Source organism: Callithrix jacchus, chromosome 4 (assembly GCF_049354715.1).
Source record: "Callithrix jacchus isolate 240 chromosome 4, calJac240_pri, whole genome shotgun sequence".
Classification (NCBI taxonomy): Eukaryota; Metazoa; Chordata; class Mammalia; order Primates; family Cebidae; genus Callithrix; species Callithrix jacchus.
The window spans coordinates 48,564,508-48,579,390 of record NC_133505.1 but is presented as its reverse complement, the minus strand read 5'-3'; the positions used below and the strand labels follow the sequence as shown (position 1 = coordinate 48,579,390).

General features: G+C 42.1%; 1 long non-coding RNA gene across 1 annotated transcript in view; it reads left to right on the top strand.

Moving 5' to 3' along the window:
• Window positions 1-14,883, top strand: part of LOC144582140 (uncharacterized) — a 140,120-nt gene that overhangs the window by 33,479 nt on the left and 91,758 nt on the right. The window contains exon 2 of the long non-coding RNA XR_013534207.1: window positions 1,222-1,367. This is a non-coding gene — a long non-coding RNA (uncharacterized LOC144582140). The remainder of the gene's footprint in view (window positions 1-1,221; window positions 1,368-14,883) is intronic.

Genomic DNA, 14,883 nt, shown 5'->3' with positions numbered 1-14,883 from the left:
GCCTGGCCAACATGGTGAAACCCTATCTCTACTAAAAATACAAAAATTAGCCAGGCAGGATGCTGGGCACTTGTAATCCCAGCTACTTGGGAAGCTGAGGCAAGAGGATCACTTGAACCCAGAATGTGGTGGTTGCAGTGAGCTGAGATCGTGCCACTGCGCTGTAGCCTGGGCAACAAAAGTGAAACTGTCTCAAAAAATCAAATAAAAACTTTCTGTACTCTACATAGTAAAAGCAGGAGCATTAACACTTGCAAGGCTGTGAAGTTGTCCTGTTGTTCTTCCCATGTAAGTGTAAACTACCTTTAATGGAGACTGCAAAGAAAATATTGATCAGACTTCATGTAAGTTCTATGAAGTGAATATCAAATTGGTATTGAAGACGCTGCATTAAGCAAAGCAGCTGCAATTGGGGATATCAGATCTATATTTACCATGATGCATGTTGGTATAGAGGTTGTAAATGTGATAAAGGATCAGTGCTAGAAGAATTTAATATTACTTGGAAACCAGTATTTTAGGAAGCACTAAGTCCAAGCCCCCAAAACTGCACCTCCTTATTGCCTAAACACAGGCCAAGAAACCAAGAGTCCTGCCAGATCCAGTCTACCCTCAGTATGTACTGAGGAACTTGAAACAACAGTTTAAGGAGGCAGGGCGCAGGTCTCTTTGGACCCACTGGACTCAGACTGCCTTAAACTGCATAACATTTACCTGGCTCCTGTTCTGGGCAATGAAGATCACATTGAGTCTCTCCAGGCTTCACCTTGGACCTTAAATCCACAGCCTCTTTTGGCTCCCCAGTATACATTTCTAGTAAATGAAAATGGAATTCCTTGGGCAAAGGATTGGTGGAATACTTTTGTGTATACTCGTGATAGTGGTATTCCAGAGCCATCTTTCAATGGGATCTGGTTTCTTCAAGCAGTGGGCTCTGGGTCTGAGAATTGATTTAGATCTAGAAATTGGCATGAAGGCATATGATTTCACATAGGGCTAGCCGACACCATCCTTCTTACTGGCTTTTGTTTACAAGTCAAGCACTTAAGTCAGCTGCCCATCTTCCTCGCCCACTATGAAGATGATGGTGTTAATAGCCATGGTAAAAGATCCCTGTATGTCAAGATACACTGGCTGACCACACCAGACTTGCTGCATATTATAATTAGATTCATCCAGCCCCTAAATAAGTGCCAATTCTTGTGTCTCATCTCCATCTAGGGAGCGCTGTCTTGTGGCATCTCCTATTGTCACTCTTGGCCTACGGAAGACAGCTGATGCTGAGTTTGAATGATTCACTCTCCTCAAATGCATTTCTTTACTGCCTCAGTGAAGGATGTGTCCTCTGAGCCCACCCAGAAAAACTGGTGAGTTCTCTGTAAGAATGTGCCTATAAGATTGCTCCCACCCTGTTGAGCATCTGAACTCTACGGCTATGCTCTTCTAATATAGTTCTAAAATTTATACCTTGTTTATAAAAGCCATTATAACATCCAAGCTTTGGGGTGGGGTTGGAGGTGGGTAGAAATCCCAGCAGTGTAAAACCAGTGACAGGTGTCACCTCTGGGATATTAAATCCTTAACCACAGGAGAGTGCCATCCCGTTAAACGTTCCCTTGTCCAGACTCATTTAGACGACCCCCAGTCTAACACCAGGAGCTACCTCCCAGTTCCTGCTGGTGTATCAGCAAGTACGTTCCTCCTGAAGCAGATACATAGTCCTCCTCAGGCTGCTGAGACCCGACCCTACTTATTTGCCTTGAGAAGATTTTGACGAGCGTGCACTACACTGTGTCTACCTCAGGTTTTAGTGGTTTCTTCAGGCAATGGGCAGTGACTTTCCACTTGAAGGAAGTAGAGGCCTGCTTTTGTCATCCTGAACGCCTCAAAGTAATCTGAGTCAACATCTACTTAGGACTGAGACCTGGGTCAGCGTTACCCTGCTGTATTGGGACTTTGGCTTTAGTGTAGAAAACATGTTAATACTACACGTTATCTTATCTACTCTTGAAGCTCTGCTACGCTTCAGGCTCAGTCTAATTAAACCCTTCAGCTTTAAGACCCGTCTCTTCCAAGGTTGTCATGGAGGCGCGACTATCTTGGCATGCCTTGTGTTGGTTGATAGTTGGCTACTCTAAGTCTGTCATCTTCTTTCAGACTTCAAAAGCAGCAAGTATCTGCCAACTCCACAAAACCATAATTACCATTGAACCCAGGACTGAACTATGGCATATCCCATAGCCAAAATATTTTCCTTTCAGCCTGTGCCATATCCAAATATACCAAAGGTGAGTCCTAATAACGGACACTGCAGCAAGCTGGGACTTCCCACCAGCGCTGGGATATCTGTTCTGAAACTGGTTTAGTTCTAGGTTACCATCTTGAGCGTGCTCTAAGGTCTCATCTACCAACCACCATAGGTTAGCTTCTTTGCAAGCAGAGTACAAAGTGGCCTGGTTGAGAATCCCAAAGAGCAGACACCAGAAAGCTGAAAAAATGAAGGAAAGCATTATAGAGACATTTTCCAAGGGCAGGGGGAACTTGAGTCCAGTGAAATTTCCTGAGGCGTACAGGATGCCTTACAGCGTTGTCAGTGGTAAGCTTGGCAAGCTGGGCGTTGATCTTTTGTATTCCATTGGTAGATTAGGTATCAGCCTGACAGTTCCTAGGCTGCTCTTACTGGAACCAGATCTAGAGCAAATGTGGAACACTACCTCAATCCTGTTCCCTGCATATCTCAGCTTCTATGGAAATTACAGCTAAAACTGGACACAGTATATACAGATACTAGAAGCATCTTTTATAGCAAAGCATTTAAAATACATTAAAGACTACCTCTAAGTATAACCTTGTTACTTTATCATGATCTTTATTAAGCTACCATTGAATAAGAATGTTCTCAGCCATTAACAATATGTAAGCCATTCACAGAAGAAATTAAGTTTGTTATTAGGATGCTATAAACATTACAATGAGAAAGGATTTAAAGCCAAGGACTTCAATTTTAGCCTAAGAGTCATGAGGGACTTTTCCAAAACTGACTTGAGAGACAGGGCAGCCTTATTAAAGAATTGAAGCAGCTTCATTTGCATTTTCCCAGCCTCTACATAAACATGTCAATTCAGCATAAATGTAGAAACTAGATAATTTGCCCTGTTTGCACCAGGAGTGGAAGGAACTCCCTAGACAACTAGGGGAATGGAAGTACTCTGAGGACTAGCATGTGACGGGGAGAATCTCCTTCGGTGCCTGCAGTAGTTAACATCTCAACAGATTGAGGATGCTGGGCTCCTTGCAGGCTTATTCAAGGATGAGAGAAGTTATGAGCCTTCGGTTTTTCCCAGCTCTGCTCTTATGGCCACATGTAAATGATTCATCTGGTTTAAGGTTACAGTTAGAGGCCTTACAAATTAAATGGGGGAGAAATAGCCAAGATCCTCAGTGATCCCAGTGTGACCTTCACCAGAGCCTTTGCTTACTTCCCTGGGATGATTGTGCGGGAGAAAGATGTGAAAAGGACCTTGGTGCCAAGAACCAGGACAAAGTTTCCTTACTCTGCTTCCCAAGCTGTATATAAGGTGGGCCCAAGGTGTAGGGGATGTGGAGAGGCCAGAGGGCTAGAGTTAAAATACTCCTGACTCTCACCTGCTCAGTTTCAGCTCCAAGCTCTGCTCACGTATTCTGAGCCTTGCTTAGCTACCACAGGCTAGTTAAGATATCAGTGCAAGGACTGCCCTTGAATATAGTATCCCTATCTGATTGGCCAGTGCCCATGCTTATCTGGGACCATACTTCTTGGTATTTGTTGCTTGCTTTGTTAGGGTCTTGAACTTGTGGAGCTTCTGTATCCAGAAGGGTCCAGAAGCTTATGGAGAGGCACTGCAATTGCCCGGCAGATAGGCATGGGATTTTTGGACCTTGAAGCCAATTCGTTATTCCTGGTCCCGAGTGTGAACTATACTCCTTTGCCGTGGTAGAAGTTAGCACTGATGGCAGGCCCAGTCTGGGTTTCCCCATACCTGATGCTGCTCACCTGCTATAGTTCATCTGGCAGCAGGCATGGGATTCTTGGAACTTGAAGCCAGTTCATTATTTCTGGTCCTGAGGAGTGTGAACTACACTCATCTGCCATGGTAAAGTGATCTGGGGACCTCCAACTGCATTTCTTCCCCTGTGTCCACGGGGACAGAGGCTGTGAATAGAACTCAAGTCAACCCTGCCCGCCTGCCTGCCCGCCTGCCTGCTCACTTCTGTAGAGAGAACATTTGTACATGTAGATGTGAATACTATGTACAAATCTTGTCGTATTAGCTATGACCTCTAATATGGTGTGAGGTAGAAATAGTGGGATATTCTTGCCTTCTATCTAGAAGTAATATTTCATAATCAAGGGCAGTAAACTATAGTTAAAAATTCAGGTCATTTTCTGTTCCCAGTTTGAATTATATAAACAGGTATTAAACTTTACCATGTTAATTATTGATGACTTTTCACTTTGCTCATGTAACAAATTAATGATTTAGTGTTTAACCTGGTATTCATGGAATTAATTCTACATGATCATGGTATTGCTTTTACATCTGCTGAGTTTGGCTTTTTCCTAAAAGTGTGAAGACTTACAATATCCAGGTTTATGAGACAGATCCACCTATAGTCTTCTGCAGCTAATGATATCAGGGTTATTCCAGCCTTAAAATAACCCTTAAAATGTTCTCTTTTTGAAATTTCACTTAAGATGACTTAAGTGTCAGATAATACAGTGAATTCTGTAAGTTAAAGAAGTATAGTAGCCCAGGTCCTACAAGAAAGATGACAAAACTACTAAATATGCAATGTATTTAATATGGGATATACCTGCAAAAATGGTGAGGGTCCAAAGAGGTTGAGGGTAGTTGCCAGCTCACAATGTGGCTCTAGAACAAACAAAAGTTGGGTGGAAGGATCTTGGCTTACAATGCAGCTCTAAGAAGAATCTTCAAGACAAAAATGCATGTTGGGAGTCTCACATCTCCCAAGAATAGACCTGCATTAGTCTTTTTTTTTTTTTTTTTTTTTGAGATGGAGTTTCGCTGTTGTTACCTAGGCTGGAGTGCAATAGTGCGATCTCGGCTCACTGCAACCTCCGCCTTCTGGGTTCAAGCAATTCTCCTGCCTCAGCCTCTCGAGTAGCTGGGACTAACTACAGGCGCGCACCACCATGCCCAGCTAATTTTTGTATTTTTAGTAGAGACGGGGTTTCACCTTGTTGACCAGGATGGTCTCGATCTCTTGACCTCGTGATCCACCCGCCTTGCCCTCCCAAAGTGCTGGGATTATAGGCATGAGCCACCACGTCTGGCCAGACCTGCATTAGTCTTATAACCAATGACTGACCATGGCAGGGAGTAGCAGTGAGAAGTATGGCCTTGGTACAATACAACAATGGATTTTAAAGTATAACTGTGGGGACAATGCTTGATCATACTCCCTGCAGTCAGATCTGTGTTCCTATGGAGCCACGGAAGACTCTACAACCTATGTCATACCTGTCTGTCATGGCCTAGGAATTGAAGGGGAAATCTAAATGTGTTAATTATCTAAAACATCTCTCCCTGCCCTCCACTACTGAGCTGGAGTAGATGCTTGGGAAGTGAGACAACTGAATGAGTATAGTAGGCTGACTAGCACCAACTTGCAAAATGATGCCACGGCCCTGAAACACCAGATCTCCAAGGTTCTAGGTAGTCGGTGTAGATCCATAATCAGGCCTGGGTGATTGTACTGATCTGGCAAGAAAAGGGAAGCGTAAAGGTGGTGGTGACTTAGGACACTGCTGGAGCCTTGGCACTGAGGTAGGCTCAGGCAAAGTTAGCATTGATGGCAGGCCCAGTCTGGCTTTCCTTATACCTGACACTGCTCATCTGCTATAGTTCATCTGGCAAATAGGCATGGGATTCTTGGACCTTGAAGCCAATTCATTATTTCTGGTCTTGAGGAGTGCGAACTACAGACAGCTGCTGTCTACAGCTCAGATGGTGGGTCTGGTTCCTGTGGCTCCAGGTGCCCACAAGGCCTGCATGATAGAAAGGCAGCAGCCAGACTCTACATGTAACCCTTACTCTCCTGACTGGCTGCTGGTTCTTGTTTCATCTGTCATGGTTGCAGGTGATCATAAAGAAAAGCTGATCTGTCATTGTTCTCTGGATTTCTCTGGTGTTACCCTTTTTTTTCTCTTCCGAATAGTCAACACTTGTTCAACACTTGTTCATCTCTATGGATCTTTTCTTCTGAATAGTCAGATCTTCTCTTCTGAATAGTCAACACTTGTTACCCTATGGATCTTTTGGCATAGCCCACCCAAGGCCACTTGCCAGCTCTACTTGCAGACATTAAACTTGAACACAGTGAAGTGCTTGCCACAGTTTTGCTCTGCCAGGAGTTGGCTTGGTTTGTAGACTCCTACCTTGAAAGATAAGTAGAATTCTTAATAGTTGGAAGTCAATGTCAAAGATAGGATGTGTTCATCCTCCTTTAGGCACTGGTTTATACCAAGTTATAGATGACATGTCAGTGTGAAGGGTACCCGATGATGAAACACATACTGTGGATATCCTTGTGTATCTAGTCCATCTTCCTGCTATGTGCAGGATTATAGTATGTGCCCTGACTTATCCTTCTTGGTCAAGTGGTGGTAGGTGATGGAAGCACTTAGAATGTCTTCTCTATGCACTGCTAGGTGCAGCTGTGCTTCCAAAGAAGCTACTCTCCGAAGCCCTATAGTTGAATTTTGACACTTACAACTAAAACCACTGGAGAGCAGGCTGTACTTTGTTCTGGAAGGAGGCTGTCACTACTAGGAATGAATGAGTAGTTCTGACAGATTGGTACAGGGAATGAAGGGTGAGAAACCTAGAATGATCCATGGCTTTTCTGGCTAGACACCCAAACAGCAATCTAGCTCTAGAGAGTCTCAGCTCTCCTTACAAGGATCCCTAGCATAAAGAATGCTTGCTGCTCCATTGGGCAGGACTGGCCAGGGCCTGGTGTGGCCTTCCCTGCCCAGTTGTTGGCAGGAATCTACCTGGATAAAATGCATCCTTAGTTCTAACACTGGCAGATCCCAGAGATAGTGCAGCTGGAAGCTGAGCTCCAAGGCAGATTCTTCAGAGGGAGATTGGAATAGTACATCTCCATGGCTTCCACAAGGACCACCTGACTGTGCAAACTAGGACACTTAAGAGTAAAGAGCATTGTTAACACTAGGGCAGCAGACAAAACCTCCAGCTGTCTGGACAAGTTGGTATATGTGGTCCCTGACTGTAATGGCTGTGATCTGGAACAAAGGGCAACTTGACAGCTGTGAGGGTAATTAAGGTGAATTCATCCCTTTTTGCCTCTTAAGCATAATTACTTGTTGAGGATAAGCATTGGCTGAAACTGGTAACCCTGTGTGCTAATGGACTGGATAAAATCAGGTTAGCATGAAAATCCTGTGAGGTAAGGAGTTGATGAATAATGGCATTTATACTTCCATCCTGCTCCATCTAGGGCTGGTGGATTCCAGTCTGGGGAGCCTGCCTCCTACCAATGCTGCTCCTCAAGAAGGGACACCCTGACCCAATAGGCTGCTTTGTGAAAACTACAGTACGTTAAGGTTTTTCTTTGTGTAAACTTACTAGGGTTGAAACTAAAACTATGCCTTTGATCTTGAAGCAATAATGCATTACTAGGTAAATCATACTCCTAGTTGTACTCTCACAGACTAAAATAAGACACTGGAAGAATATACCTATTTCAAAAGGGAAACACTGAAAGCCTAAATATTAAGACACTCAGACTATCAAGTACAATAAATACCTAAGATTAAGACACATTCAGAAGTGAGAACAGAAATGTAATAATACAAGCTGATGAAGTACAAGTAGATGTAGCTGAAGAACAAATAAGTGAATTGGAAGATCAGAGTAAATCACAGAAAGATGAAAGATGTTAAGTGTAAACATGTCGAAAATAGTCTACGGTAATGTGAAGGTAAATGTCCTGAAATGACTAATGAGCTCATTTTGAAAAGCTTCATGAAATGTATAGAGAAACTGCACAACTAGATTGAATATAATAAACTTTAAAATTTAGCTCTGACAGCTTCCAAGGGATCATCTATGAAACAATCATTATACTCAAGAAAAATGGTGAATAAAATAATTCTAAAGAATTGTCCTTATAGAAGTCCTCAAGTGTACGTAAGTAGAAAATCATATGAATCGTGTACCTGTTACTCAGATTCAACTATTTCCATCTTCACTTATACCCCCAGGTGTCTCCTTATTCTGCTTTGCTGAAATTCTTTTATCCTTTTAATCACAATATTGATTGGCAAGGTCTCTTTGAAATCACTGCCACACATAGCACAATCAACACCCCTTAATGTCCAATAGTCCTGTCAAATTTTACAGCTTTTCAATGTCCTATATCTGGCTTATTTAAAGTCCAAACAAATTTACTATTACGTTTAGTTGTTGGCTTAACTTGAGTTTATTAGAAGACAGAACTGAAGCAAGATTTTATTCCTAGTGCTTACTTGAGGGGCACAATCCTGGAGCAACAACAAAAGGAATATAGGATGGAAGTCTGGAAAATACAAGCTTAAACTAAGTCAGCCACTGCTTCACAAAGAACACAGCTGATTGAGGCCTGTTAAGTGACCAGTATAGAAGGTAGAAGTCACCTGTGGGCTCCCATCTTCTAGCATTTGCTGGTCAGTTTCTTGGAGTAGACTTCTGGGTGTCTAATTAGCCTGTCTGGCAGCTGGAGGGAAATACAAATCCATCCAAGCAGTGTGGCACTTTGTCTGAGCCCAGAAGCCCTGGAAGGAGCTGGAAGCTCTGACATGCAGCTAAGTAGCATGATGTAGATCAGCATATTGTTGGCCAGTGTCCACTGCATCTGAAAAACAGGTGACCCTGAGAGAATCTGAAAGGACTTCTAAAACAGCTAGTACTTAAGCTGCCAAGTCTTTCTATAACAGTCATTGATAAACTGGAAAATTTTTGTCACATCTTACAGAATGTCCTGTATCTAGGTTTTTCTGTTTCTATGTCTAACTTGTTCCTCTTTCCCCTGATTTACTATAAATTCAGAGGCTCCAGATTGACTAGATTGCCAGCAAAGTCTTGCCAACCAAGGCTATCTGTACTTAACATTGTATCACACTCCAGGCCACTACACCTGGCTGCTCCATTTACAGTGGTGCTAAGTTTAGTGAATGGCTCAGCCTGATGCCACCTGAAACCACTGGGTTTCTCAGCCTTTCACTGAAGGATTTTAGTTCTTATTACTAAAAACGTTCTGTACTTCTCCCACTGTCAATACCTTTTACAATGCGACTTCACCATTATTCCAATCAAGAAAGATTGTTAGCTCACCTTGAATCTGAGCAAGCCTGGTGACCCTAATTGGAAAATAGCAGGTGATAGAAATGAAACTCATTTCAAGCCTGTTCCTTAAGGGTCCTTGTGTTTTATTCTTTATTGCCACTGTAATGAGAATGAGCCTAGGCTAGGATGAGTCTGATCAGACTGAGGGTGAAAGTCTTATTGTCCCAACTGAGGTCATTCTAGACCAGTCTGAGCTCACCTCTAAATGTGAGCATGACTGCCTACCCACAGTTAGCAACATACTTTGACTTACTGTAAAGGGCGCTTGTAACTGGAAGGTAGTTCAGGGGTCCAGAAGGTGCCCCTTTAAGGTACTGTTACACCTTTACAACCACTTTGTCCCCATACACCTGATAACTTCCTATTCCTGCTTATCCTCAAATAGGATAATACAGGGGAAAGGATATAATTGGGGGGTGGCTACCTTTATAAAATGAGGCCAGAAATATTGCAGACATCAAGGGGTGGAGCCCCAGAGATATTGGAATCTTTCCTAATGTTCAAAATACTCCCCCTGGGCATGTCTCTTAGGCCTTTCTACTAGGCAGGGATGCCCACCTTAAGATTCAGCATGGAATAAGGTTAGAATCCATGCCCAGATGCTGTAGGAGAAAGTGTGCCAGTGATTGTGTCAGGGCATGTTTCCTCAGCCTCTGAGTTTTTGCAAATGTTATCAAAAGTTCCAATAGAAATCTGGTTTTGAGGTACATGCATATAATACCTGAAGGGAACATAGTAGAGGAACTTGTGATTGTTAGAAGGATGGTAAAGTGACATTATAGAGAACACTATTGAGAAATCTAATTTTGAACCAAAATATTCAATGATAACTCACGAAAATATTTAGAGCATGACTAGGTGCTGCAGCCGGTCTTCTGCTAGCCCTGTCAACTCCATGATGTCTGACGTGTTGTTGCACAAGAATTGGGACAGGGCTTAGAGGTCAAGCATAATGGGTTTAGTTAACATGTACACATCCTGACGCATGTTTGCACATACTGGCCTTGGTAAGCCAGTCCCACTTGAGGTACTGTCACTTGGTGGCCAGGGCCCCTAATAGCCAGACTTCTTCCAAGACAGTTTCCTTTTGGTGTTAAGGATATTTCAGAAATCAATACCCTTAAATTGGCTCAATGGGTTTATAATACTTCATTTACACCCAAATGCTGGGTCAAGTCCCCCTGATGATATATTGTCAGTTCCAAGAGAAATAGAATCATCTATTTCTGTTCCTCTCCAACTTCCTGGAAGCTACTTAAGTGATAAGTGATAGCTCAAACACAAGCTAAGGTTCCTGGAACTCTATTCCATAGTTAAAAGGAAGTATGTTGTATTTGTAGGAAAGCAAGGGGAGCTCTTTGTTACACTTCCAAGGGATGAGCTTAGCAATATGAATTTCTATTGTATGTTGATGGATGCTATAAGCCTGTGAGGGTCAGGGAAAGAAGTTCATAGGGGTGGTTCAGAGATATTCCTCTCCTAAATGTCTCCTTTCTTTAAAGGAAGTGTTTAGACTGGCAAGTAAACATGCATTATTGGAAGAAGTGAAGGTTCTGAAATCAGGCCCAGGCTTTTAACACCCATCTCAGCTTCTTTACTGTATGACCTTTAACTTAATCTCTGAGCCTCTCCAACACAGTTTGAAGTTGCTTTCATCCTGAATTGAACCTTTATCTTCAAATGGCATTAAGAAAACATACAAAATCCCGAGACTAATCGTAAGTATAAACCATAGTGGAATTGTGTGGATTCACTTATAAAGGTAATTATACCGAAAATTGGTTGAAAGAACAAACCCTGGTACCATTATTATAAGGGTTTCAACCTCACAAAGATCAATAAAACAGTAGGCCAGAAACTACTCCTGTCATCTAAATTGTGTTGTGAGAGGTACCACAGATCAATGGGCAATGTAAGAAGTGATAGGCACAATTGGTGCACAATTTAGAAAATGGTTCGCAGATCTTCTTTCATATCCCAAAACTGCAGAATGGAATGATGTATAAAAATCAGACTAGAGAAACTAAAACTGAATAGTAATGCTTATCAGATTCTTGGAGGTAGTTTTTGTTCTATGTCTTCTGAACTTTAACAAAGACAATTGAAGACAGAAGAATATTGGCATTCATGTGTGTACACTAGAGACATCAAGAAATACATCAAATACACTGTGGACAGGCCATGACCTACCACACAGTGTTAACATTTCTCCAGGAATGAGCCCTTGAAGCAGCTCTAATCCCATTCTGTCCACTCTGCTTGCCAGAGTAGTTACAAATATTCTCCACATCTCAGTAACATAGCACAAATATGTTTTACTCGTGCTGGAGTGAAGTTTAGGTGGCTCATCTATAAGCAATGGCTTACAGAGCTGAGATGAAAGGACATGAACTCCAATCTATAATGTATCTTCAAAGTATTCATATTCATGGAAGCGTGAATGACCTTCATGGGGTTGGTGGCCAGACTTACAAAACTGTTGTCCAGCCCCTTTAACACTACATACACATGTTCACTTGCCACTGAAACAAATCTTCACTGAAATATAAACCACATCACTAGGTACTATTCAGTTGGGATTATATTTTTAGCAAGACTTCTTGGAAGACAACATAGATCTATAGTCTGGTACAAGGTTACTTATTCATTATGGACTAACACTAGTTCAGATTGGTACCAGTGTGTCCTAGACTTGGTAGCTCTGGTGTACAGTCTTTCCATGGTATCAGTAGAATCCTGTCCCACTCCAATTTCAAGAGAACCTAGAAAACAGAACCTAGAAAACAGAATGCTATGTGCTCCCAAATTTGTTTTCCCCTTTGTGGACACAAGGAAAGCTATGCTGGATCAATGTTATGATTGGTTGTCTAAAAGCCACTAGGAAACTGGGGGTGACATCTGTGAAAGTGGCAGAGTAAGGACCTCTGCAAACACTATCTTCATTAAAGCAATGGTAACACTAGGGAAAATCAAGTTAAACACTTTCAGAACTTAAACTAACCAATCCTATAGCAATCTAGGGAAAAACAACCAAATCCAGGTAATAGCAAGCTTTGTGATACTTTGAAATTCCCTCTTCCCTCCACCACCACCCCAGCTCTGTGGTAGCCTTAAAAACCTTGCAAACAGTGAAAACCAGCAGCCTGGCAATCTGAGTAGGCAGAATGGAGTTAAAGCTGCTTCAGAGCCTCCATTTCTGGAGAAACATTAATGTTTTAACCTATCTGGCCTCAATGGAAGACTCCATTTATAAGGTGGTTCCTGTGATGGATCACCTAATGCAAAAAGCCTCTTCCAATTGTTCATTTATCAAGAACAATTAAAAGTAACTGTTGAACACCGCAGCTGCCTGAAATGTAGTAATATTTGGAGCAAACAGTAAGCTAAGTCAAAAGCTGGAAATATGTCCACAGGGACTCTGAAAAGCTCCAATATATTTCTATGACTCTGGAAGGCCAAGTGCATATGTAGGGCTGTGTGTGCTGGGGAAGGACCCTAGAAGGCCCTGTGTGCTCACCTCTGGCTGACCTTGAAGTGTTCTGTATAAGGGAGAAATGAAGGCCAAGGCTGAGTTTCAATTGTCTGGCTGAGTGTTGAAGGCATATCTTAACACATGCAGGAAATCCTCAGTAAGGACTGGGAAACATGGTAGTTTCAGAAATTTAAGGAAATCTGTCTAAGCAGTAGTAGTCTAAGCTGACCACTTTACCCAAATAAACTCCAGTGGTCCCACCTAACAGACTACAGACCTTGCAGAACTGTTACTAAATAAGCCAAGAAGGGCAACAAGCCCTGGGAGAACATGATATCCAGAGTTGCCATAGTAAGATTTCCAGTTTCGAACTAAGACAAATTACAGCCAATACAAAAAAGCAATTGGTCTCGGAGAAAGCCCAGAGTTTAGACTCACTAGATGAAGACTTTAAATCCACCATTTAGACCTAGACTTTATTTGAAGACTTTAAAGTACAAGAAATGTCTTACCAAACAGACTATCAATAGAGAAACTTTTTTAAAGAGCCAAATAGAAGTTCTCAAGTTGAAGCATAATTAAAATTTAGAAACTCCACTAGGAGAATGACACAGTGGACTTCAGGGACTCAGAAAGGGTGTGAAGGGGTGAAGGATAAAAGACTGCAAACTGGGTGCAGTGTATACTGCTTGGGTAATGGGTGAACTAAAATCTCACAAATCACTGAAGAACTTATGTAACCAAACACCACCTGTTCCCCAATAACCTATGAAATAAAAAATTAAACTCCACTATAGAGGTTCAAGAGACTTGATACAGAAGAATCGGTGAACTTTAAGTTGATCAACTTGAAGATCAAAATGTCCTAGAATTAGGGACATTTGTTGTGGTCCAACAACCTTGTGAATATACTAAGAAGTGAACTTTATGGTATGTAGATTAAACTGAGTGAAAAGAGAGCCATGGGCCTGGGACCACTACCTCAAACTACAGCCAACAAATCCTCAGCTGCATGAGAACAGATAGGAAAAACCAAAGTGAAGTATGGTTATCTTAGAGTGCTTGTATTTCATGAGATTATTCCTTCCCACTGCATAAACAGCAGATGTACCAGGACAATGGCATTACAATAAAGAATTACTCAGTAGGCCAGCTTCTGTGTGTGAGAGACAGTCACCACGCAAATCAATCACCCTGAGAATTTGGGGATACGGATTTTTAAGGATAACTTGGTGGGTAGGGGATTGGGAAAGGAGAATTGGTTGGGTTGGAGATGAAATCAAACTTGTCCTCTTGCCACTGAATCAGTTCCTGGGTGGGGTGAGAGGCACAAGATGGGATGAGCAAGTTTATCAGTTTGGGTGGTGCCAGCTGGTCCATCGAGTACAGGGTCTGCAAAATCTCAAGCACTGATCTTCAGTTTTACAATAGTGAGTGATGTTATCCTTGGGAGAAATTGGGGGAGGTTCAGAATCTTGCAGCCTTCAGCTGCATGACTCCTAAACCCCAGCTTCTAATTTTGTGGCTAATTTGTTAGTCCTGCAAAAGCAGTCAAGTGCCCAGGTAGGAAGGGTTTGTTTTTGGCAAGGGTTGTTAGCATCTTTGTTTCAACTATAAGTTCCTCCCAAAATTCAGCCTACACACAGGAATGAACAAGGACAGCTTGGAAGTTAGCAGGATGGAGTCAGTCAGAAATTTCACTGTAATTTCTCAGTTACAACTTTTGCAAAGGTAGTTTCATAATTGGCCTCGCCACATGCAGTGGGTGTTGATCTAAGCCGACAGGATGTTTGAAAGGCAGTATCCACTAGCAGGCTTGTTCTCAGCTGATTCAGTAACTTCACCTCTATCACGAGTTTAGGAATGCCAAATAAAAGAAAGCTATTAAGTTGTACCTATAGTTTACAAAAACAAGATATTAAATATTTATGCTTCTATTGAATAAATCACAGTATAGCCTGTAGGTAGAACATTAACTTAAGTAACCATAAAAAATGA